Source organism: Neovison vison, chromosome 3 (assembly GCF_020171115.1).
Source record: "Neovison vison isolate M4711 chromosome 3, ASM_NN_V1, whole genome shotgun sequence".
In the NCBI taxonomy this organism is placed as follows: Eukaryota; Metazoa; Chordata; class Mammalia; order Carnivora; family Mustelidae; genus Neogale; species Neogale vison.
The window spans coordinates 92,409,411-92,435,182 of NC_058093.1; the positions used below are offsets into that span (position 1 = coordinate 92,409,411).

Below are 25,772 nucleotides of genomic sequence, written 5' to 3' on the forward strand. Positions count from 1 at the left end.
GACAGTACTCTGGGGAAATGCCGCGAAGATGAACAAGGCAGGGTGAGGAGAGATGCCAAGGAAGTCTCTCTGGGGCCGTGACAGTTAAGCAGAGACTGGAGTGAAATGAGGACGCCATGAGTGCCATGATGGCGGACGGGGTCCAAGCAGAAGGGGCCGGAAATCATGAAGACCCTCAGAGGCCATTGCTTGGCTTGTTCTAGGAGTAGCACAAAGACCTGTGTGGCTTGAAACCAGTGAGCGAGGGGATCCTGGTGGAGCTGATTTAAACAAGTGACCAGGACTGGACCATACAAGGTAAGGACTTCGACTTTCACATGGAAGCTACTGGAGGATTGTGAGCTGGGGATGAAAAGAAGCCACGTTCTATAGGACAGAATGTTTTAGCCTGTGCCTGAAGCAAGAACCTTCATCAACAGAACCAGCTCTCCCTAATGTTCCTTCTTTTTCCCATTTCTACCCCAACTCAGTGAATGAATATAGGACAGCTGAGGAATCCAATTAATTTTTTTAAAATGGCATTTATGGAGTATTTACTATGAATCTCTTCCAGGTCCTTTCCCACATGTCATGCAGTTCAGATAGCAGTCTCTTTATGTTATACCTTCGCCTGGAGACCAACCACTGGGCTCACCTGCTTTAACAGTATCTCATTTGCTGTTCATGTCAACCAAGGAAGTGGATTTTATTACCTCCCTTTCCCAGATGAGGAAACTGAGGGTCAGAGAAGTTAAATATCTTATGTAAAGTCACGCAGACAATAAATGATAGAGCCAGGATGCCCCACATGTGCCCAAGGCTTGCTTCCATGGCTCCATGATAAGATGTGGCTGTGGCACTTAATTCTTCCCTTGAGGGTGTTTTATATTGAAAGGAGTGGATCTGAAAACAGATAGACAAATGACCAACCAGCACAGAGTATGTTCACATTTCCAAAGAAGGTGCATCATTAACAATGAATGGAAAGGGAAATTTTCAAGCATAGAAGTGGGAAGAACTTTCCAAGCAGAAAGGACGGCAGAGCATACATACTGTTTAAGGTCCCATTATACTGGTTCCCCGCCCTAATGACACATTAGAATCACAAAATACATGTTTGTGCATGTGCTTGTATGTTCACACATACCCGTGTTTACCGTGGCCCTTAGTAAGATTGGGGAAGTCTCTATTAAAAAAATCCCAGGTCTGTCCTACTATGCAGCCAGGATGGAAAATGCCGTGATGTATCATTTGTCAAAATGTACCATCCACAGGCCTGGCCTCCTCCTCCTGTGCCGGGTCACCTGTAGGGGGCTGGAGAGTCTACACGCTAAATAACAACCCAGGTGATTCTGAAGCCCGTAGCGCCAGGACTGTGCTCTGAGGAACATCTGAACACGATTCCATAAATGGAATTATATTTGCCATAAGCAGCCATCGTACCTCCAGGCAGGAATAGGGTAAAAGGCCAGGTAGGTGTTTAAAAGGAGAGGCTGCCGGAAGTTAACCAGGGTGGGAAAAGCCATGATTCAGCAGAGCTCAGCGAGGACTCCAAGGGGCCTTCTGACTTTTAATCCGCCCAGCTGAAAAGATGAAAAAGAGAGAGAGAGAGAGTATCCATTACTACTATGAACAGGAAGTACAGAATTCATAGAATTTCAAACATTTTCAGAAAAAAAGGACTGCCTCTTTTCTGAGTTTCCATTTTCCAAGTGGTTTCTAAGTGCTTTTAATATGGAGGGCAATAACATGGGCTTCTTCTTCTTTTTTTTTTTTTTAATAGTGCCGAGCTAATTACCAGACGTAGCCGTTCTGCAAGCATTTAATGCCTACATAAAACATGGGGCCATAATGAAGATAATTGAAAGTATGACTTTCATCAATATTTAATTAGCATTTGGTGCTAACTCATTATTTCGGTACAATTAATTTGACATCTTGCTCTAAGTCCCGAACAGATTTCAATCCAGAGGGCTGTTTTATTGGCGAGACATGTGTAACATCACGCATGCCCCTGCCCAGAGGAAACAATATGAAATATGGGGGAGATGATTGACAGTTTAATCTAGCTCCGAATAGCAAAGCCTAATATATTAAAACCAAATAAGCATGTTTACTTAGCAAGGCGAATCCAGTACTAATGAAACTCCAGGCCTTGCTTGCCAGCCAGTCGGGGTGAGAACCCCGCTGCACAACTTCTGGGGTGTCATCTGTCACAGTGGTCTGGGGAAACATTCAGAGTAAGGGCATGCTGTTGGTCCCCTGCGAGCCAGAACTTAACACCTCACACACTTGAACGACCTAAGCTCAATGTATTATCAAGCTAACAGCAAGAGATTGCACAGCAGAAGGGGACTGAGAACACAAGGAGGGCATCCAGGGATCTGCCAGTCCTATGATCTAGCCACTTCTTAGCTTTTGGGCAAGTCCCTGAACTTTCCTATGGCTCAGTTAATACATGTGTGTAAATGATAAACAAGACCCATTAAGTCAGCGTCCCTCAAACCATCTGTAGTAAAGGTCCAGTTTTTTGTCTTACACTTTTTGTTTTTCTAATTTCTAAGTGCTTGTGAATGGATACATCCTTTTTTTTTTTTTAAATATTTTTTTTTAATTTTTTTTTTTAAGATTTTATTTACCCACCTGTCAGAGACAGAGGGAGAGAGAGCAAGTGAGCACAGGCAGACAGAGAGGCAGGCAGAGGCAGAGGGAGAAGCAGGCTCCCCGCTGAGCAAGGAGCCCGACGTGGGACTCGATCCCAGAACCCTGGGATCACGACCCGAGCCGAAGGCAGCGGCCCAACCCACTGAGCCACGCAGGCGTCCCTGAATGGATACATCCTTAAAATACAATTTTTAAAAAATGAACAGAAGAGAGGGCTGGGTGGCACAGTTGGTTGAGCATCTGCCTTTAGCTCAAGTCATGATCCCAGGATCCTGGGATGGGGTCCCTCAGTGGGCTCCCTGCTCAGCTGGGAGTCTGCTAGTTCTTTTCCCTCTGCATGCCACTTTCCCCGCTTGTGCTCTCTTGCTCGCTCGCTTTCTGACAAATAAATAAATAAAATCTTAAAAAAACGAAACAAAACAAAACAAAACAAAACCAGAAGATACTATATTCCCAACACTGTTCTGGGCAGGGAGCCTGACGTGGGACCCTGTTCTAAGACTCCAGGATCATGACCTGAGCCAAAGGCAGATGCTTAACCGAATCAGCCACCTAGGCCTCCTGGTCAATATGTTTTTTTAAAAAGTCTCTTTTTATTTTGTAGTTATAAATATTTTTCCATGCTACTATTTGGTTCAATTATTTTGCAAATGGAAAGTCGTATATTCTTCATTAAAATAACTTATAATTTTTAAAATAATAGAAAAAAAACAATAAAAAGACATATAAAATAAAGCCCCAATTTTTAATTATTAGGCCTAGTAGATGTACAGTTATTCTTTGAAATTGTATAATCGTTCCTATATTCTCCAATCTGTGTACTTACCTGTTGTGGATCAGTGATCACTTGTGGACCGTACTTGAGGGACACTGCTTTAGACTGCTCTTAGGAAGAATTAAGGAATTAAAGAGGTTTTAAAACAATAGGAAGAAAAAGTGAAAAGCACTCAGACTACAAGAGGCTACTTCTGAGAGGAGGAACACAAATGGAGAGGAGATTGTGGCTTTTCTTAGGATTTAAGTGAGAAACAACAGTCTTCCCTGTTCTTGAGTCAGCCACCCTTAAGCCTTCCTGGGTGACATGTTCAAGAATAACACACTTACTTTACATTGAGTTGTGCTGCAAACAGAAGGGGAATAAACTAACTGGACTGGGATGCTAATGGTACATATGTTGTATCAAAACCTTGGAAAAGCAGAGAGGGGTCTGCTTTATAATATCCTAAGATGGGTGCTATGTGTGTGTTTTGTTTTAAACAGTTTTGTTGTTAAACTGGAAGAAAATCAACTGCCCATACCTATTTTTTTTTTAAGATTTTATTTATTTATTTGAAAGAGAGACAGAGATAGCAAGTTTGGCAGGGGGGTGGGGTGGGGCAGAGGGCAAAGGAGAAGCAGGGTCCCTGCTCAGGACCCTGAGATCATGATCTGAGCTGAAATGAGATGCTTAACCGACTGAGCCACCCAGGTGCCCCATGCTTATTTTCTTCTAAAGTCTTATTTATTTACTTCAGACAGATCAAGAAAGTAAGGACATGTGGGAGACAAGGAAAATGGAGAGGGAGAGAGATAATCTTCCAGCAGAATCCCCCTGAGCGGGGAGCCCAACCCAGGGCTCAGTCTCATAACCCTAAGATCATGACCTGAGCTGAAATCAAGAGTTGGCGGCTTATCTGACTGAGCCATCCAAGCACCCCTAAACCGCACATGTTTAGTGCAGAGTTTAAAGTAACTTTTGACATGAACATAGCTATCACCTCCAAAGTTTCCTCATGCCACTTTGATCCCTCCCTCCTGACCTCCATTCCTTTCCCTCTACCCCATCCCCCAACCCCAGATAACCATGGCTCTGCTTTCAATAATATATGTAAGCATTCATTTTTTAGAAATGTATAGAACTGGAATCAAAAGTTATACCTTTTTTAATCTGACTACTTTTAGTTTTCATAATATGTTGAGGTTTATCCATGTTATTATATTTAATGTATTATATATAATAATTCATATATGTATATAAATACAAGTCCTTTATTAGATATATGCCTTTCAAATGCAAGTATTTTCTCCCACAAAGGTGTGACTTTTCATTCTTTTAATGATATCTTCCAAAGACTAGATGTTTTTAATATTTATGAAGACCAGCTTATTTTTCACTTTATGGATCTATAAATTTTATAGTTTGGGATTTTACATTTTGGCTTATGATTAATTTTAAGTTAATTCTTACAGTGTGAGGCATGGATGGAAATTCGTGTTTTATTTTTTTGCATATGGATCTCTAATTGTCCCAGCACCATTTGTTAGAGTATCTTTTTTCTGCTGAATTGTCTTTGCACTTTCACTAACAATCGATTGTTGTGTGTAGGTCTATTTCTTTAGCCTCTGTTTTGTTCCATTGATCAATTTGCCTATCGGCAAGCTAATACCACACACTGCCCCCATTACTGCAGCTTTGTAATAACTCGCAGTCAAAAAGTTTGAGTTCTCTAATTTGGTTCTCTTGTGCAAAGTTCTTTCGGCCATTTGAGGTCATTTGCATTTCAGTAAGAATTTTAGAATGGGCCTTTAAATTTCTTTTTTGTTGTTTTAGATTTTATTTATTTATTTGAAAGAGAGTAAGAGCAAGAACAAGCAGGGAGAAAGGCTAATGGAGAAGCAGACTCCCAGCTGAGCACAAAGCCTGATGTAGGACTTGATCCCAGGACCCTGGGATCATGACCTGAGCTGAAGGTAGACACTTAACCAACTGAGCCACCCAGATGCCCTAGAATCAGCTTTTAAAGTTCTGAAAGAAACCTCTGTTGGAGTTTTGAAAAGGACTGTGTTGAATCTATAGATATGAGAATGGACTCCTCAACAGTGAGTCTTCTGATCCATAGTATGCTCCGCATCTCCATGCTTTTAGGTCTTTACTTTGTCTCAGTAATGTTTAGATTTTAGGGTATTGGTCTTGTCCAGCTTTTGTCAGAGTCATCCCTAAGGATTTCATATTCTTATTTGTAAATGGCATTATTTTCTTAAATTTAATTTGACTGTTGGCTACTAGGATATAAAAATACTAGGATATAAAAATTAACTTTTTTTAAAATATTCTCACTCACCATGTGTCTAAGAAAACTAAACGGAGTTCTGAAAAGATGTTAGATTCTAGGAAATGCAGTAGTCCTTGAGAAAGGAGATGGTCAGTAGGACTTGTTATGGAGAGCCCTAGGTAACTGACAGTCTTCTTCCTGTGCTCAGGAGAGTGGGCTAGGGCACTGGGGTGCCTGGTGGCCCTGGATGTGTAAGAAGTGATCCCATGGGTAAGAGATGGTTACTTCCACTGGAGAGATCAATTAACGCAAAGTGTCAGTTAGTATCCCTCTTAAAGGAACTAGTGCAGAGTTTTCTGAGGAGTCCTGGGCTATGCACTAAGTTCAAAGACAGGAAGAAGATGAGCAGTGTGGTCTTGAGGGGATGAAACAATTTGAGAAATTCTGGCCCTCATGTAGAGAATTCTACAACTCAAGAGGAGGGAGCCCTAGGTTGAAATCTTTTTGCTGAAATAAGCTGCTCAGTGAGAACTGCTTCAGCTACCATCCTGATTAGAAGAGATTCCTGTTCCCAAATATACTCAAGTTGTGAGTGCCTGGATAGTATGGAGGGGGCTATGAGCAAGCATCTTACAGGTAGGGTACAACAGCCCCGATCAGCAGAGGACTGGGCCGCTAACCATGCGGCCAAATTAGCAGCAAGTTCAACCACTGGACAGATCATGCCATCGGAGAGATGTGGTGATTCTCTTGAAGTGGTCATAAGAAGGGAGCACCTATTTGTTTATTTTAATTTAATTTATATTAATCTTTTAATCTCCTAGCATATAGTGTTTCGTTCATTTCAGGTGTACAATATATGATTCAAAATTTTTATACATTACTCAGTGCTCATCACAGTAAGTGTACTCATAATCCCCATCACCTATTTCCCTCATCCCCCCTCCCACTTTCCCTCTGGTAACCAACAGTCAATTCTCTATAATTAAGAGTCTATTTCTTAGTTTGCTCTTTCTGTCTTGTTTTTTTCCCTTTGCTTATTTGTTTTGTTTCTAAAATTCTGTATGTGAGTGAAGTCATAGGGTACTTGTCTTTCTCTAGTTGACTTATTTCATTTAGCGTATTTCTTAACTCACTCCGTGTTGTTGCAATGGCAAGGTTTCATTCTTTTATTTTATTTTATTTTTTTATTAACATATGATGTATTATTAGCCCCAGGAGTACAAGGTTTTATTCTTTTTTCATATCTTCTTATATATTCATTTATCGACAGACACTTGGGCTGCTTCCATAATTTGGCTATTGTAGATAATGCTGCAATAAACACAGGGGTACATGTATCCCTTTGAATAGTGTTTTGTATCTTTTGGGTAAATGTCCAGTAGTGTGATTACTGGATCATAAGATAGTTCTATTTTTAGGTTTTTGAGGAAATTCCAGACGTTTTCCACAGTGGCTACACCAGTTTGCAAAATTTGAGGATGTGCCAAAAAGATTCAGAAATAAAGATAGATTATAATTTGAATTTACATTTTAAAAATGAAAATTAATTAAAATAATTTAGGACAAAATATCAAAATTTTAAATGAAGATAATATATTGAGCTCTATTGGAGCTTCAGGTAAAAGGAAAAATGTTCTCCCTTGATATATATTTTTTAAATATTTTATTTATTTATTTGTCAGAGAGAGAGAGGTAGGCAGAGGGAGAAGCAGGCTCCCTGCTGAGCAAAGAGCCCAATGTGGGACACGATCCCAGAATCCTGGGATCAAGACCTGAGCCGAAGGCAGACGCTTAACTGACTGAGCCACCTAAGTGCCTCTCTATATATTTTTAATGGCCATTTTTTCCCTAGAATATTAGAGTAGTTGGAAAAAATCTTGAAAAAATTGAAAAGCATATGTATTAAAACTCAGAATAATATTTTAAGCATTAGTATTTTATTTGTTCTGAAGATAATTTATTACAATTTAACTCTAGTGAAAGCAAACTCATCATCAATATTTTAAACATCTAATTCCAGACCTTGCAAACACCATCATCCCAGAGTCACCTGCACCTCCCAGCCATGGTCAACCTACCATGTTCTTCAACATCATTGTGGACAGTGAGCCCTTGGGATAGAGTTCCAGAGACAGCAGAGAACTTTCATGCTCTGAGCATTAGGAAGAGAATTTGGTTTTAATGGTTCCTACTTTCACAGGATTATTTTGGGATTTCTGTGCCAGGATGGGGATTTCATAGGCCATCATGGCACTGGTGGCAAGTCCGTCAATGAGGAGAAGTTTGACGATTAGAATTTCATCCTGAAGCACATGGGCCCTGGCATCTTGTCTGTGGCAAATGTTGAACCCCACACAGACAGTTCCCAGTTTTTTATCTGCCCTGCTAAGACTGGGTGGCTGAATGGAAAGCATGTAGTCTTTGGCAAAGTGAAAGACAACATGGATATTACCGAAGCCATGGAGCGGTTTGGGTCCAGGAATAGCAAGAAGATCAGCAAGAAGGTCACCATTGCTGACTGTGGACAAATCTAACAAATTTGACTTGTGTTTTATCTTAACTACAAAACCATTCCTTCTGCGGCTCAGGAAAGTACCCCTTTAGCCCCATCTGCTCAAAACAACCTATAATCTTTGTACTCTTGCTACCATTCTATGGCTTCCATATTGTCCTTATTCCCTTCCAAGTCTTCCAGCTGGATTGCAGAGTTAAATTTATGATTATGAAAAGAAAACTAAACAACAACAATAAAAAAAGTAAAAATAAAAATCTAATTCTGGAAAAAAATTTAGACATTAAAAATGTATACAAATATGGATTAATGGGGGCACATTTTTCCTTTTGCCTCAGGTAGCATCATGACTTCCTGAGAATAAAATGATATGAAGAAAAACAAAACAGAGGGAAGTCAGGGCCGGGAGAGAGGTGAAGAGCCAGAGAGAGAGCCACAGAAAGGTTAACGTCCTTTGCATGTGAGCAGCTGACCATGTCAGAGGCCAGGTCTGTTCCTGGACTTCTCAGCTATGTGCATTAGTTTCTGTTGTTGTTATCACTGCATGATTTGTGTTTCTGTCACTTGAAATTCAAAAGCCATGTTTAAAAGCTGGGTCTTTGCCTTAAGTTGAGTTCCTGAAGCAGACTGAGAGACAAGATGTGAGTTCAAGTAGTTTCCTTAGCAGGTAATTCCCAGAAAGTACCAGGGCAGAATGAGAATGTGAAATGGGAGAGGGAAGGAAGGGGATAAAAGGAAGCTTTGCGAAGCAGTGCACCACTTGAACATCTCTGGGGTGTCTTTGTAGAACACACCTCAAAGTCCCCTCACCCACTCCAGGTGACAAGGCTGTAACATTTACCTCTAGCTCCCATCTGCCACTGGCTCCTGGGGGCTCTGACTCTCTGGCATTCAAGCCTGCCTGTGCTCAGATCAAAAGAAAGATATTAAACAGAGAATCGTAGGTGTTTGTGGTAGAAGGCCAACCAACCATGTGTACTGGAAAGGTGGTTTGTTCGGGGCTATGGAGAGAGCATCTGTAGACACCATGGTCTTGAAGGAGGACAAAGTCTCCTTTACAAAGTCTCTCCCTTTACAGATCAAAGTGGGAATCTGGTAATATACAGTAGAAAGCTCAGGAAAGAGCAGACTAAATGTTATATTATCTCTAGATCTTATTGGTAGTGTGGATTGGAAAAATCTCTTCAAGTTTTCAATTGATCTGAATAGTTTCCTCATCTGTGGAATGAGTAGAATGATGATAAAAACGACTTCAAAGAGGGGTGCCTGGGTGGCTCAGTGGGTTAAGCCTCTGGCTTCAGCCCAGGTCATGATCTCAGGGTCCTGAGATCAAGTCCCACATCAGGTTCTCTGCACAGTGGTGAGCCTGCTTCCCTCTCTACCTCTGCCTGCCTCTCTGCCTACTTGTGATCTCTCTCTCTCTGTCGAATAAATAAATAAAATTTTTAAAAAACCCCACAAAAAAATGACTTCAAAGCAATGCAATGAGGATCCAACGGGGTATGGAAGTGGATGAGAAAAGCCTAAATAATCGATTTTAATTTTTCTATTAGGTGGTCTTAGCAAAGAATTTTCCATGTTGTAGAGTATTCAAAAATCCCCATTGGGGAGGGTATATGCTCTGGTGAGTGCTGTGAATCGTGTAAGACTGATGATTCACAGACCTGTACCCCTGAACCAAATAATACATTACATGTAAATAAATAAATAAATAAATAAATAAAAACAAATTAAAGAATGTAAAAAAAAACCACTTAAAGACCTAATTGAAAATAGAATGACATCTAGAGTTTCTGATCAGGGCACCTAGAATGTCATCTCAAACTCCACATTGTTTAAAAGTTCCCCAAGTACACTAAAGCAGGTAGTCTGTGAGTCACACTTTGAGAAATGCTACAACAGCACAAAATATATGGAGAGAGGGAACATCTGGCTATGATAGAAAGAGAAGCCCGAGTTGGGAGGTGAAGATCATACAGGACATAAAGAGAATTTGCATTTATCCTGTGACCAAAGAGACAACATGTCAAAGGCTTTAAAATAGGGGAGTGAAGTGATTGGTACCATAGTGGAAAAAAATGCCTTTGACTGCAGCATTGGGGATAGACTAGGAGGCAGCAAGTTGAGGATGGAGAAAACTCTAAGTAGGGAGACAGGATGGAAATGAGATCGGGAATTGGGGGAATGAATGTGAGAACAGAGGACATGGGGGATGGGGAAACAAATGCTAATAATAGATTTTAAGAACAAAAAGCAGAACATAAAGATGCATACGCATACTATATTCTATTTTGTTTATACACTTGTATGTATATACAAAATGTATGTATATACAAAAATGTATATATATATATACACACACACACACACACATTTACACAGAAAAAGGAGAAAAGGAAATGCAACCAAATGTTAATGCTTATTTCTGAATAGTAAATTATAATGGGATTTTAAGGATTTTTTTAAATGCATAATTTTTCTTCCAAAATACTCCATAATAGACATGTATTACTTTCGTGATTAAATAAAAAGATATAAAAGAGGAAAGAGAGGAAAACTTTATTATAAAACAATTTCACAGGGATGGCTGAAAAACAGCTGAAGAGGAAAATCTATAAAAGAACAAGCCATTCTTCTCGAGGACTTAAAAGCAAATTCTGGTGAACCCTTTGGCACTATTAGTTAATTGTGATGTGGCTATTTTGGCTCTTTTTCAGCTACTACTTCCACCTCATATGCCTTTAAAATACAATTAAATAAAAGTTACTACAGGTTGATGGATGGATGGAATCTTGCTTGCTTGCAAATTGGGTACAAGTTGAGCTATGTATATATTGCACCATTCAAAGGGTGAAACGCTTTTCTGTTTCTTTTTCTTTCTTTTTTTTTTTTTTTACTTTTCTGTTTCTTTAATGAATTTTAACTTTAAGGTAGAGTCAGATACGCACAAGAGAGGAGAAAAAAATCCATAGTTTTCAAAACCGACAGAAAAATGTGTAAGGCTTAGTAAAAATCATACCCTGTACCATGGTGTGGTAATATATCTAAGAAAATCCAATATATTGAATAGTTCTTAGATTAGCATCTGTTAATTTTGCTCAAATGAAACTTGATGGTTGATTGGAAGTGAAAAAGAGTAAATGTAATTCATAACTGTAAAATTGGGGGTAACATGGCATGGAGCATTCAGGGTTGGCAATTTTTTTACTTTTAATGAGCTTCTGATGCACCTCTCATATTCACACTGTCATTCTACAGAGGAGGTCCAAAGGTTCCCTGGGTTCCATAAAGCAGCCAGTAGCTCTGAAAAATCCTCATAGTGCCTTTCCATTGACATCCAATTCAAGAGAGCCAGGACATCTTCAAAGAGAAAAGCCAGACTGACTTCAAACAGGAAAAGGGCTGGTCACCTCACAGGGTTAAGGAAGGGTGAAAAGAGGGGTTTTCATGAAAACCTAGGTTAAGCAGGGGCATCATTATGATGGAGGAGGCCTACGAGGGTTTGTGCTCTGCTATAATTCCAAGCAAGGCAAATGGCCCCAGCAAACTTACCAAGAGAGAAAAGCCTGGTGCATATTCAGGCAAAGCTTGTAAATAGGATTGCAAGGCAGAGTTTGTATTCTAGAGAATACTGGAACGTGGGTAGAAATTTAAATAAAACAATAACAAAAAACAAGTAGATCTCAAGTCAATGCTATGGAAACACCTGCTGTTTGCTGTTTACCACCCAAGAGGTCAAAATGTCTCCCAACAATCTTGTCCAAGAAAAGCAATTCCTAAATTCAGTGACTTCTACTTTGTGGGCTGTGGACTTCTAAGGAACCAGGAATTTTGCAAGGAGATTTTGTACCTATACATACACGAGTCTTAGATGAAAAGATATAAAAATGTAGAATTACCCATAAAGAGCCTTGGTATTGCTTCTCACCCATATTTATATACTTACTACTGTTTTTCAAATATATGTTCAGTTTTAATAAAATTAATTGTTAGTAATTTTGTATATTTGATCTTTTTGCAATCAACACATACCAAAAATATGTTATGTGAAAAGCCATGAGAGTTTCAGACATTCAAGGAGCCCTTCCTTGCTCAAAAAATCTAGGAACATCTGCCTTAAATAATTACAGTTATCAGTACATAATAGAAAAGAGTTCTGATAAAAGCAGAGAGCAACAGTTCTTGGTCTTGACTGCATGTTCTAATTACCTGGGGAGCCTGTAAAAACCCCAGTGCCCAGATCATACTCAGAACCTGTGAGGTGAGACCCCAGCATCAGTATGCTCAAAGCACATGTATTTCAATTGTAATTTTTTTGAAAACCAAAAAGTCACACATGGTAAAAATTTCTACATATAAACAAGTATATGCGATGAAGTCCCTCTCCCACCTCTCCAATACCTATTATCTTTTCAAACACTACCACTATTATTATAGTGGGCAGAGATATCCTAAGCATATATGAGGATAAAAATGATGCAGAGATATCCTAAGCATATCTGAGGATAAAAATCTATATTCTCATTATCATATGAATTAACATTTATCCTCACCAAACATAGGACAGCTTATACAGTACGAATGGATGTAGCATAACGCCTTGATCCCTTGGGTCACAAAAGAACAAGATGCTAACCTGAGCGGGATCACTTGCTTCTACGTCTTGCATAAATATTCTTTTGCTATTTGCTCATTAATTTTGCCATCTGTTAACTCCAGTGACAGAGAAGCAGTAGTAGATGCCAAAGGTTAAGAAATACTTTGGGAGATAAACCTTAGTTTGAGAAAACTCTATCAGGTAACTTAATTTTTATGCAAATCGATGCCATTGCCTTGAAGGATTTGGAGGATTTGGAGCAGTGCTTGGGTAGAGAAAGGATGGTTTATCGTGCTCCATCTCTTTAACTATCCAAGTCCTAAAAGATGATGAGCTGGGCACGGAAAACATGTCCCAGGAGTTGTACGAGATTTATTAGAATTTGCTCTAAAGACCATGTCTTTATCTTTTCATTCTTCTGGCTGTCTCTGGGTTTCCCCTCTCAACAATCCACTGTACCCCACCTCCCACCCCTTAAGGTCAGGAACACTATCTTGTCACCCATGAATCCTGAGTGCTTTGCACAATGGCTGGGCCTAGAAGGTAAGACCCACAAGGTCAGAGGACACCCAGCAGATCTACTAGCAAAAAGGGATGACTCTGGAGCTACAGTGAGAAGCGCCTGTGAGTGTTTGAACATGGGGCAAAGGGAGATCGGCAAAAGTCACCAAAGAAAAGTCCAAGGGATTTTTCAATGAAAGAACAAAAACCAGATGGTGTGGGTCCAAGTTCCAGAGCCAGTGTTCCCTATATGGCCTTGAGCTGGACAATCTCTGTGCCTTTGGAACTGGATTTTTTGAAGCCTGGCTTTCTTTGGTTACATGGCGGGGGTGGGAACATTGTGAAAAAGTGGTCACATGCATCAGACTTGACCATCTGGCCCCACTTCTTTAAGAACAATGTTGCTCTTCTGTGGTTGGGAATTCTCCATAAAATCTTATTTGAACAAAGAGTTTCTTGCTTTGAATTTGGTTAAATTCTACCAGACTGATGATTTCTGAGATTTCCTCTGGCTTAAACTTCCAGGATTTAATAATTTCTAGATTTAGAGGCTATGAAATTAATATTTCAGACTTTCAAATTTTAAAATTTATTTCTTCTTTGGCCTGGGAGTGAATCATTTTCTCAAAAATGCCACTGAAAACATTATAATAGTGTTCTCACTCTGAAACCCTAAATGCACATAGGCATCAATGCATTAATGACTTTTCATTATTTCCCAGGGAAATCAGCAATTCTCCTTTCTGCTTAGATTTGTATAACAGCAAGTAGGATTTTCTAGGCCTATGAATGGCCCACAAAGACTTATCTCTTCTGGTGAAAATTTCCAGTGAAAATCAAAATGTGGAAAATATTTTTGCTTCCCCCCAACTTCCCAACAAGCCAAGGAGGAAGCACCACTTTGCTGATAGCGCCCACTTCACTTCATTTAAAGATAACAAATGAGAGAGACACTATCCTAATAGGAATCAGAGGACTGAGGATTAATTATTTTCCCGGCAGCTGACTCTCCCGCCCTGTGGGAGGGCGGGCTGTTCCTGGGGGAGCTCTCCCACACCTCTGATAACGCCCTTATGCCTCGAAACAGCCGTTGTCAGCCTAGATTTTCAAAGTCTTAGGGCCTGGCACAGAAAAATTTAGATTCCTGGGCTTAGGGAGAGGGGCGTTGGGCAAGTATCTAGCATACCTGAGTTTTGGTCTTGGCTTCACCACGTGGCATGCCCAAGGCTCAGATTTCTCATCTCAGAGATGGGAATGATGATTCACATTCTACACCTCTGGAGGCGTCTTCAGGAAACAAGATGCCCGAAGCTTCTTTATGGAGGGTTGCCTTGGGAAGCTTGAGCTACTGCAACAAAATACCTTGCTGGGACAGGGTTGGGATCTTAACGTGGATCTACTTCTCACAGTTCTGCAAGCTGGGAAGTCCAAAATCAAGGTGCCGGCCAATTCAGTTCCTGGTAAGAGCTCTCCTCCCAACTGCAGGTGTCTACCTTCTCACTGTATCCTCAGAGCAGGGCGAGAGACAGAGACAGAGAGAGAGAGAGAGAGAGAGAGAGAGCCAGCGAGCACGCTCTGGTCTTTTCCTCTTCTTATAAAAACATTAATCCCATCATGAAGGAATGATCCTATCAGCATTTATTCCAACCTCTTTCCAAGATGCCCGTCTGGATCGCAAGCCTGGGAGTTATGAACATTTGTCAGACGACCTTGCAGCTGGTGGTTGGGGGTGTGATTTGGACTTTGCCAACCACAGGCGCGTATGAGAGGCTTGAGGATGGAATGGGGTGGAGGAAAGAGTCCTGGGACACTGGCATCAGCTGTCACGGAAGTGGCATGGCTTAGCAGCAGGCAGCTGGAGGGGCGGCCTCCACACAGAAAAGGCAGTTTGGTGAATGTGGTAGAAGCAGTGGCTCCTTTGTCAGCCGGTTCTGGGGTGTGACAGGCTTCCTTCCACTCCTTGGTTCCCTTAGTCCTTCCAGCGATTCTGTAAACCATTTAATAGTAAGCTGTAAGTCCCACCTTAAATTCACTGGATTCAGAAGCAATTTCTGTTTCTCCGTAGGTCAGGTGCTAGGGACACACAGGCTCTCAGAGAGGTGGAAACAGGGGTTCAGAGTGATGTTCTGATGTTACCATTTTCTGTGTGCATTAAATAAAATATCTCCGTACGGGCTGGCAGGAGAAGTAGACTGAGGAGCAGATCATTGGACCAATTTTGAATGTCCTTGTGTGTCATGCTAAGGACAATATGGTTTTATTCTGCAGCTAATGGAAAGTACCATATTCATGAGTGTGTTTCTGCATGATCAGCCAGGGTAAAGAAGGATTGCAAACAATCCGGAATTGCAAGGGCTTACAACAGGGAATACTTACTTGTCGCTTCTTCTTTCTAACTGTCTAATACAATTAGACTTCAGCTCAGTTTTACTTGGCTTCACTCTGGGACCCACGAATAGTACACCTTCTTTCTACCTGGCACACCGCAGGTCTTTCAACAAAGGGAAAAAACAAGTGAGAAAACCATGTGTGGTTTGCAACATGGCTGAACCTGAAAGTCATGATGCCAAGTGAGAATAAAGCCAAGCAGAGAAAGACAAATATTGTTTGATCTCCCTTACATGTGGAATCTATAACAGTGGGACTCCTAGTAACAGAGAGTAGAACAATTGTTAGCTAGGAGAGTAGAGGGGAGATAGAGAAAGAGGAGGTAGAGCTAGGAGGTAGAGAAAATGAGAGACATTGGTTAAGGATACAAATTTTCAGTCCTAAAATGAATAAGTTCGGGGGATCTGAGTATGGCTAATACTGCATTATACGCTTTAAAGTTGCCAACGGTGTATATCTCAAGGGTTCTCACTATACACACACAGACAACGGTAGCTAAAGAGAAAGAAAGAAAACTGCACACAGGCGCTTACAGCCCTTGCCTGGAGATGTCACAGGACAATCCCATCCCATTTCATTAAAAAAACAGCTCGCACAGACATACCAGATACCAGAGCAGGGAAATAAGGAGGAGGTACAAAGAGTTGGCATATACCCTGCATTTCACGTCAGACAGAAAAATCCCTACTTCTGCAATAGCACAAGTCAGTAATTGGGTCCTTAAAAGTGTGAAATATGGACCAGGGTGTATGCCAAAAATAATCCCCAAACATCAAGCGAGACTGAGAGTCTGACAGGAAGGATAGGGAGTGATTCTTCAGGGACACCTGAACAAGGTTTTCCCCAGTGCTCTCGTTGGATAAATTTTAGTTATTCTAGAAGGAACCGAGGATACAGTGTTTTAAAGCTGGAAAGTTGTCATAAGGCCGTTCTTTCCAGTTTCTGGTGTTCTGCTCCAGAAACTATAATGTATCTTTGTAGCCTACCTTTTTGTTCTGGAAAAAACCTTTTTAGTCTTGCACGTGTAAGATAAGCACCCAGATACTGCCCTGAGGGAAGCCTTGTGTGTAGCAAATATAAATACTCAAGATTGAAATACCGAGTAAACTGTATAGCAATTAAATTAGATGTTTTAGCAAAGTGTATCCCTGAATTGTTAAATTCTTCACACTAAAACAGGAGTAGATTGTCCTGAGGTTGAAACATGTGGCTTTCCTGAGAGAGGCGTGTGAATTCTCAACTCAACAGTCATTTATAAGTAATGAGCGCCAAGACCGGGCTGCTTCAGGAGATGAACACAGACTTGCTTTTTGTTCTTCTTGCTGGGGAAAGCTGGTGCTGGTGGAGGCTGCCCTTCACCCCTTGCTCCTGGGACAGGGCCGGTGGTCTCCACAGGTGTGCTGCATGGCTCACTGAACAAGACTAGGAAAGGAATTGCGGGCCAGATCCCATCCTGAGAGTAAGGGAATGATGACCCACCTTCTCTAGGTGGAGTAAATTATCTTACTATCAAGTATCCTTCTGCAAGCCTAGTCCCAGAGCCTGAACAAGGGGGGGGTTAGTCCTCTCTCTCCCTTGGATTGCAAGTCCTTCGAAATTGGGAAAGATGGTTAGGCCATAGTCCCAAGGGAAGTGGGAGTTTGGGTGTATTCTGGGGAAGGGGCACTTTGAGTGGTCTCTGCCACAGGGTTGCTGGTCAGGACCTAAGTGACAAGGACCCATTCGAAGTGCATTTCAGTTAGACTGACTTGCTGGAAGCTGAGATTAGTCTTTGCCGTTGTCATTGAAGTTGCTAAGTTCAGTCCATGTTGTGCTTCTGTTCCCCTCTAGTTTTCAGCCAAGTCTCTCTAGAAGTCCCGTCATGATGTGTCTCAGTTGTGCTGGGAGGGTTACCAAGAGCACGGTGGGTTCTCCTAAGGCCAGTGGGGTTTCAGCAGTGGTCTCCATCAGAGGAGAGCTATGACCAGCACAATAGGCATCACATGAGGGTAACAGCAACAGAGCCCCCTGGGAGGGATTGGTTTTTTTTTTTGTTTTTTTTTTTAATTCATGCCAAGCTGCACCTTAGTGTGAGCTAGGGGACCTAGAGCTGTCTATGCCTCCAACTTGTCTTTTCTATCCAAGAATGCCAGAAGGACTCTGGGCTCAGATACTAAGTCCCCCAGGCGTACCCTCTGGCACAGCCTCTCTATTGTAGCCTTCTAAATCACTCTCCTGCTTCCAGTGTGAATGCCAACAAACACCACCACAAGGAATATACCTGAAAGTGCTATCTTTTGAAAAACACTTTAAATGGCAAAATAAAATTCTGGACTCATGACTCCTGCTCTTGAAATAACTGTTGACGTCTTTACTGGTTCTTCTTTCTCTTTATATTCTAAATCAGTATTTTCCTTTTTCTTGGTTCTTGGATTTTGCATGCAATAATTTGGCACAGGTTACCTGGACTCTTTCATTACCCCCATGCATTTCAAGCCAAGTTCTTAATGTTCTGTCACAGGACAAAGCCTCCTGAGCAGAAACAGCTCAAAGGGAACACCTCCGTTAGCTTCCAGGGAGCAGGATCGTATTTAAAATTTGAGGTTTATTTACATTAAAATTACTAAGTGAAAGAGTATTTGAATTTTTCTACCCATGTAAGCCAGTGTGCTTGCTTTTTGCCTCCAGGTACTCGTATACATCTGTCTGCATGCTTTTCTACAGACTTAGGTCTGGAGAAGGAAACAGGGAAGTATAAGGGGAGAACCCTTGGTTGAACAGGAGAAGGCTTGGATCATTTACACCCTGTTTGGGGGCCTTCTCACTGTTTGTCTTTGAACATGCCAATTAAATCTCCTACTTTCCATTTCCCCTTATGTAAAAGTAGTGTGAGTACAAAGACCTAAGGAGATAGTAATCTGAAAAATTCTTGAAATTATAAAGAGCTTGCTAATGAAAGTATTAATTCATATGGTCTACCTACTCTAGTCCATGGGAAAGAACACTTGTGCTGGCAGGAAGTTGGACTTTTATTTTATCTCAATGAGTTTCCATAGGCTCCTCAGAGCCTTTGGCCTTTCTTTATGTTATTTGGCATAAATGTGAAAAACAAATGTGCACACAATAAATATTTAACCTTCCAGTCCTATCTTTCTTTTGATGTTTATGAAAATTCTTGGGGGACAATATTTAGACAGTGTTTTGTCCTGCATTCCCGGGAGACTGAGCCTGAGGCAAAATGTGTATGCTAATATTTATCAGAGACTATAATTCCCAGGTGGGAATAGGGAGAAGGGAATGAGACAGGCAAGGGTCACCAAGCTGGCCTCCAGAGGCTGGATCTCAAGGGACACTCTTTTATAAAGCCTTGTGAATGACTGAGACTGGGTGGCCTGTTGTCTGGGGGAAAAAAGGGGAAGCCTCTATTGGTTCTCCACTTCCATTTCTCATTAGTCAAAGGCTTGCCTCCCAGGTTTGCTGCCCCTCACCCACAGGTTGTGCCCGCCCAAGTAGTCCAAGCACCTCCCACTTCAACCAGGGTTTCCACCCTTCCCCCACAGCCCTGGGGCTGAGCTCTGTCAGGCTGCACCTGTGTGAACTCAGGGTGAACTACAGCAGACCCTGGGACCAAGCAAGCACCCAAAGTCCCAGTGGAAGGCTACAAGATTCTTAAATGGTGCCTAAGCAGTGGCAGCTCAGACTTAATATTTACTTTAGGGTTTATTTTATTTTGCAAAAATGTAATTCATTTGTATATATTTTCTCTGTCACTTCTCATAACAATATAGTCAACAGGCAATTCATCAAAATGGTGCACTTATGAATTCTTGTAGGTCCAATGGACAGAACACTCAAAATAACCATACAGCTTCTGAAATATTTAGAAATATTGCAAAGCCTCAAGAAATGCCTTTTTTGAAGCCACTTTTGAAAACTGGGTTTTCCCTGTGTTATACTCTGCATCCACAGGTTTTGTGTGCCCTTGATCAGGAAAGGTGACCTGCGAGAGAGTGCTAAGCGGAAGATTTCAGGGCTTTCTTAGCCACTTAACCGGTGTCAGACTTCTAGCAGTGGCTCTAAGGCACATTGTGAAGGTAGGCTTTCCTTTTCCACTTCTACCTGTTTTCTTCGAGAACAATGCTCCCACCTTCCCAATCAGCCATTCCTCCAGACTCCCCTAGTCTGGACTCATGCTGCTCCAGGCAGAACTCAATTCCCATTCAGCCATGAACGCGGACAGAGCACTTACTTCTCTCTTATCATTCATTTAACAAATACATTATCAAGCATCTACTCTGTATTAGGAATTCTTTAGGCTCTGGAGATCCACTGATGAACACAGACAACTCCCTAGCTCTTGTGGGACAGCATACTAATGAAGGAAGCAGTTAATAAGCAGGGAAACTAATAAATAATAATTTCAGATAGCAATAAGTATATAAGAGAAATAAAACAGGGCCATGAAACAGTTTTGTAAGCTCTGAAGTGTAACCGTGGCCTACTCATGGCTGGCCACCGTTCTAATGTTTTGTTACAAGTCCGAGAGTATTGCCCTGTGAATGCCTTTAGGCATTTAGAGGCTCTTATCTTCACATCTTTGGTGTCTCTTGAAGTGCCCATTAATCTCCAAACACTAATGAGAGACAAAGTCTTAGTCCAACAAATATTTGTTCTTGAGGAAGTGTAGATGATCACTTGAGCTACAAGAAGACTTCTTCCAACACCCCCTCTCCAGGTTACATGATACCCAGAGGTTGTGCCCAGGAATGCTCCCTGGGAGGTATCCTGTAATGAAAGTTCAGTGGCTTTGAAAGAATTTGGCCTGTCCACTTTCACCAGGAATTCCTTCTTTTATTATTAACTCTTAAGTAACATATTTGAAATAAAGACTGTCACAACCAAATTCCACATTAGCTCAATTTTTAGACTGTTATTTTTTACCCCAATGTACTCCTTACACTCTTGAAGGAAAGAGAAAAGACAGAGAAGGCCAAACAATATAAGCAAAGAAAGGTTTTAAAGGCTTTTTGCTTTTATTATATTCACACATTACTGGTCAGGATAGGCTAGTTTATGTTGTAGTAAAAAATAATCTCAGAATCTCAGTAGTTTAACATAACAGTTTTCTTTCTGGCTCTCAGAAAGTCTCCTGTGGGGCGCCTGGGTGGCTCAGTGGGTTGGGCCACTGCCTTCGGCTCGGGTCATGATCTCGGGATCCTGGGATCGAGTCCCTCGTCGGGCTCTCTGCTCAGCGGGGAGCCTGCTTCCTCCTCTCTCTCTCTCTGCCTACTTGTGATCTCTCTCTGTCAAATAAATAAATAAAATCTTAAAAAAAAAAAAAAAAAGTCTCCTGTGGGTCCATATAACTCTTGAGAGCAACTTCCCTCCATGTGTGACTCAGTGACCCAAGCTGGACATTTCAACAGGGTCTAGATCAGGTGCTGTGGCAGCTTGTCTATACCTTGGCCTGGAAATGACACACATCATTCCCAACCATAACCAATTAGCCAGAACCAATCACGTAGCTCTGCCTACCTGTGAGGATGCTGAAAGATGTGGAATGGCAACTGGAATGTTTGTGAAACATCTCTGTCTCTCCCACACTGGTCATGAAGGGTATCAAGGAAAAAACACAGAATGAAAGGGGCGTTCATGGGTCCAGGGAGCCTGGTCTTTGCCTGCCTTACATTACCACCAATGCCAATAAAGGGAGGTTCAGATACAATTTTACACAACACGTAGAATTAATTAGAAAGGACATCTGGGAATGTATGTCACTTTCCTCCCAATTTTGCCACTACCACCTGCTATCTGTGGCTATGGTTACAGTAACCTCTCCTGGAAGTTATAATTTCTAAGACAGCTCACCCAAAATATCAGTGTTTCCCAAAAACAGTTCAAATAACTTTCATGACAGGTTTTGGAAATAGGACCAAAAACATGTTTGCAAATAATCTATTTCACTCAGTTTGTAAGATAGTTATGAATGTAAGCACTTTAATTTTTATCAGATTTTATATGTTGCTCAAATTCAGATGGACTGAACCCCATTATTTAATTCTCCTTGGAAAACAGAAGCCTGGCTTCTGCCCAGTTTTTCACAGATTCTGCTGTAATAGGCTCTGCCAGCCACAAAATACCCTCCTCAGGGGCCTGTTCCTGTGGCTGAGGGAAGGGAAAGAAACTGTGTGCAGGCATGTGCCTCTGTGTATGTGTGTGTGTGTGTGTTTATGTGTGCATTCATGCATGTGTGTGTAAATGTGAGCAATTAGCATCAAAGTCTCTTCCCTTTTGTCAATTCTCCCAGCAACATACCACCAGGTTAGAGTACTAAGACTTCACAGGAAACTTCTAGAAAGGGAAGTAGATTGGTGTTAATGGAAGAGATGGAGAAAAGCATGTCCATTCTCAAGTTATTGCCTATCAAGATATGGTAGATCATTTTTTTCTATTCTTAGGTGCTCTTGGTTGTCATTCATTCATTCATTCATTCAACAAATATTAAGGACAAGTCTTAGTCCTTAACTGAGGAATGAAAAAAACATTGACAAATCAATGGTCAGTAATATTAATACAGCCCTTGCTCAAGAAGCTCAGTCTAGATGGGAGATAAGTTACCACATAACAAATAATCACATAAACATGGGGCACCTGGGTGGCTCAATGGTTCAGTATCTGCCTTGGGCTCAGGTCATGATCCCAGAGTCCTGGGATAGAGCTCTGTATGGGGCTCCCTGCTCAGTGGGGAGCCTCTTTCTCCCTCTCCCTCTCCCCCTGCTTGTGTTCCCTCTCCGGACCTCTCTCTCTGTCAAATAAATACATAAAATCTTTTTTAAAAATCACATAAATAAATATATAACTTGCCAGTATGCTGCTTGCTCTCAGAGCTGTTTTCTGCTCTTCCCCCGATCTGTTGCATTTCCTTTGCTTTCTGACTTCTTGAGAAGTTCAGCCAACAGAAGACACAGTCAGGATTGGAGGGTTATTGGCGAGGGAAAGCCAAGAGATATTTCTCCTCTCTCACTATATCTCCTTTGGACAGCCCTGGCTGTGACTCTAACTCCCACTATGTGGCTTCTCCCCCAGCATCCACCAGGCATCCCCAACTTTTGGGCTCTGATAATATACTCTCTCCCCATCATACCTACAGCCCCAGGGATGGCAGTGGTTTTCATCAACAGTTGCTTCTCACAAGTCCAGCATCTTTATAACCAGTTCCCTTCATTAATTCTCCTCCAACTTGTGTTTCCTTCTCAGGGAATCACATAATAATAAAAACTGTGATGAGTGCCAAAAAAGAAAAGTATGTTGTACCTAGAAAATTTATAATGAGGACTCTGTTGTAATATTAATGGTCAGAGGAAGCTTTTCTGAGGAGGTGATGTTTGAGGGGAGATATGAAGGCTGAATCAAAGTTAAACAGACAAAACACATGAGCAAGAGGATGCCTAGGCAAGAGAACCGTGCGGTATTGGAGACCCTCAATGCTACTCATGCACAGATCAGGAAAGACGCCATGGCATTCACAGCTTCTTCACTGAGGGTTTGAAGGGCACCAGCCAGGTATTGCAGTCCTGGCTTGCACATCCAGCTCTTGCACCAGGAGCTTTATCACCATAGATTGTGTTGTCTTTATCTTCAAAATGGAGATAATATCATACTATTTATTATATATGACTATTTACCTAATTAAACTAAATAAGAAAAAAAATTAATTATGGTTAAATATTGGGAGCTGTAGCTCTTATGAGTGTAACTGAGCAAAAGAAACAGCTCAACTCACGGTAATTTTAGGAGTTGGGTTTATTTTTCTCATAGAACAGTCTAGGGTAAACTTGGTTCAAGGATCAATAGTCTCATCATCCCCCTTTATCAAGAGAGCACAAACTTTCCTAGAATGCCTTCCCAATAGACTTGCACTTATTTCTTGTGGTCTAGAAGTAGGTCATATGGCCTCACTTAGCTCAAGAGAGACTGGAAAATAGTGTTTGGAGGTCAGCAAGTGTCAAGAAAAGAGTTGTCAACTTCAAAAGTATTTGAGGTTGAAGTTCATTTAAAATTATCTGCCACAGAAAGCTTTGAATTAAAGTCACAGTAATCAGTGCCCCTATAATCTGGTATCAAATCTAATATGTGGGTTTTTTTTTCCCCACCCCAAACAATTCTCTGACACCCACTGGGTCTCCTATAACACAATTCTGACACCATGTACCTGGAGAAAGCATAAGATCCCACAGGTTAGGGGTTTAGTCCTACAATCCTGATCCTCCCCCCATTCCAGATGTTAATCACAAATCCAGGTTATTACCTGTATTTCTGACTGACTGGCTATGGATTGGCCCCCTTCTTTTTTAATTTGCTAGAGTGACTCACAGAATTCAGAATCATTTTAATGATTAGATTACTTATTATAAAAGGATATAACTCAGATACAGCCAGATGGACTAAATGTGTAGGGTAAAGTATGTGGAAAGTGCATGGAGGTGCCATGCTCTCTCTAAGTGAACACTCTCCTCAAACCTCCAGGTATTCACCAACCCAGAACCTTTCCAAACCCCATCCTTCTGGGGCTTTATGAGGCTTCGTTACATAGACTTGATTGATTACATCATCAGCCATAAGCAGCTGATTCAGTCTCATGACTGAATGACCCCTCCCCCGAGGTCAGCAGGCTGGGGCTGAAAAGTTTCAACGCCAGTCACATGGTTGGCTCCTCTGACAACCAGTCCCCATCCTTCTGTGCTTTGCAAAAGTCAACTGATTCACATAAACTCAGGTGGGCTTGAAAGGCATTCGTTATGAATATGAAACACCTTCATCACTCTTACAACTTAGGCGATTCCAAGGGTTTTACGAGCTCCACCAGGAAGAGGGACAAAGACCAAAGATCTATTTCTTATTATAAATCACAATACCACACTCCTAAAACCTCTCATTTGAGAGGCTAAAGTGCTTCCATAGGTACAGAATGTCTGTTTGCTCAGAGTGAGCAAAAACTAGGAAGAAGTCACATCTGTCCTAAGAGCCAAGTGCACATTTTGCCACTTCCTCACGCATGTTTCCTATAGATCTAGGTTACACAGCCAAAGCAATCAGGTGGCTCAGCTGGCTTCATAAACAGAAGTTCTCAACAATAGTATGGTCTTCTCTGGCTCAGAGATACTTAACCCAGTGACTAAAAAGTGCAGGCTCTAGAGTCAAATGGGCATAGATGGAATTCTGACCCTGCCCTTTCCTAACTGTTGATTTAGGGCAAGTTAATGTTTAAAACCTTCATGTTACTCACTAGGTAATGAGAATGAGTGTTGTTTACCTCCCTTTAACACGATGAAGATTAGATGGAAAGCACTAATACAATGGGTGCTGTATACTAACTGTTCAGTAAATGGTAACTCTTATCAACATTAATAGTAAAACTTTTCAAATTTACAGATTCCTCAACTCTATCTCAAAGGTCAAAGTGAACAGTAGAAGTTATGCTGAATAATGATCTCTTTTTCCTTCCTTCGCATCTATAATTGAACTACAGGTTTTCTTGCTGGATTCCATCCTAGATTCTTGTAACGGTTAGTGTTTGAATGACAACCCCCCCCCCATATATTTCCCGAGGCCTGTGAAATAAACTATGCCATTCTTGAGTTGGGTGATCAGTCCAGGTAATATATCTCGTACGCTTATTAGCTGCCTGCGGTAGAATCTTGCCAAATTCAATTGGCAAGGACAACTTTATAGCCATTTCTTTTAATCTTGTTTGTAATATTGCCCATTAGACAGAAGATGTACCATGCCAGATCTTGTTCATTTCAAAGCAAATTATAGGAGGTGACAATTGTGCACTAAGAGAAAGAGTCCAATGTTACACCAGCAGGGCCACAAAATCAGACATCTGCTTTTTGACAAGCTGACAGATCCCAAGAATTGAAACTTGATGAATCTTAATGCTATCATATATTACAATGTTCTTCAATTATTTCTTTGTGAAAGCATGACTAATGATAATTCCTACTAGGGGATCATTTGCATATTCAAGCTCCATGTTTTGCAGAGAAGAGAATGTTGATTTGTTGAGAGAGCAAACTTTTCCCTCCAGATTAAAATGCTCTTTTCTAATACAGCT

At 41.2% G+C, this 25,772-nt stretch overlaps 1 pseudogene; it reads left to right on the plus strand.

Annotated features, from left to right (window-relative positions):
• The first annotated feature begins 6,292 nt into the window (after positions 1-6,292).
• LOC122903532 lies at positions 6,293-8,212 on the plus strand (annotated as a pseudogene).
• Positions 8,213-25,772: the final 17,560 nt, after the last annotated feature.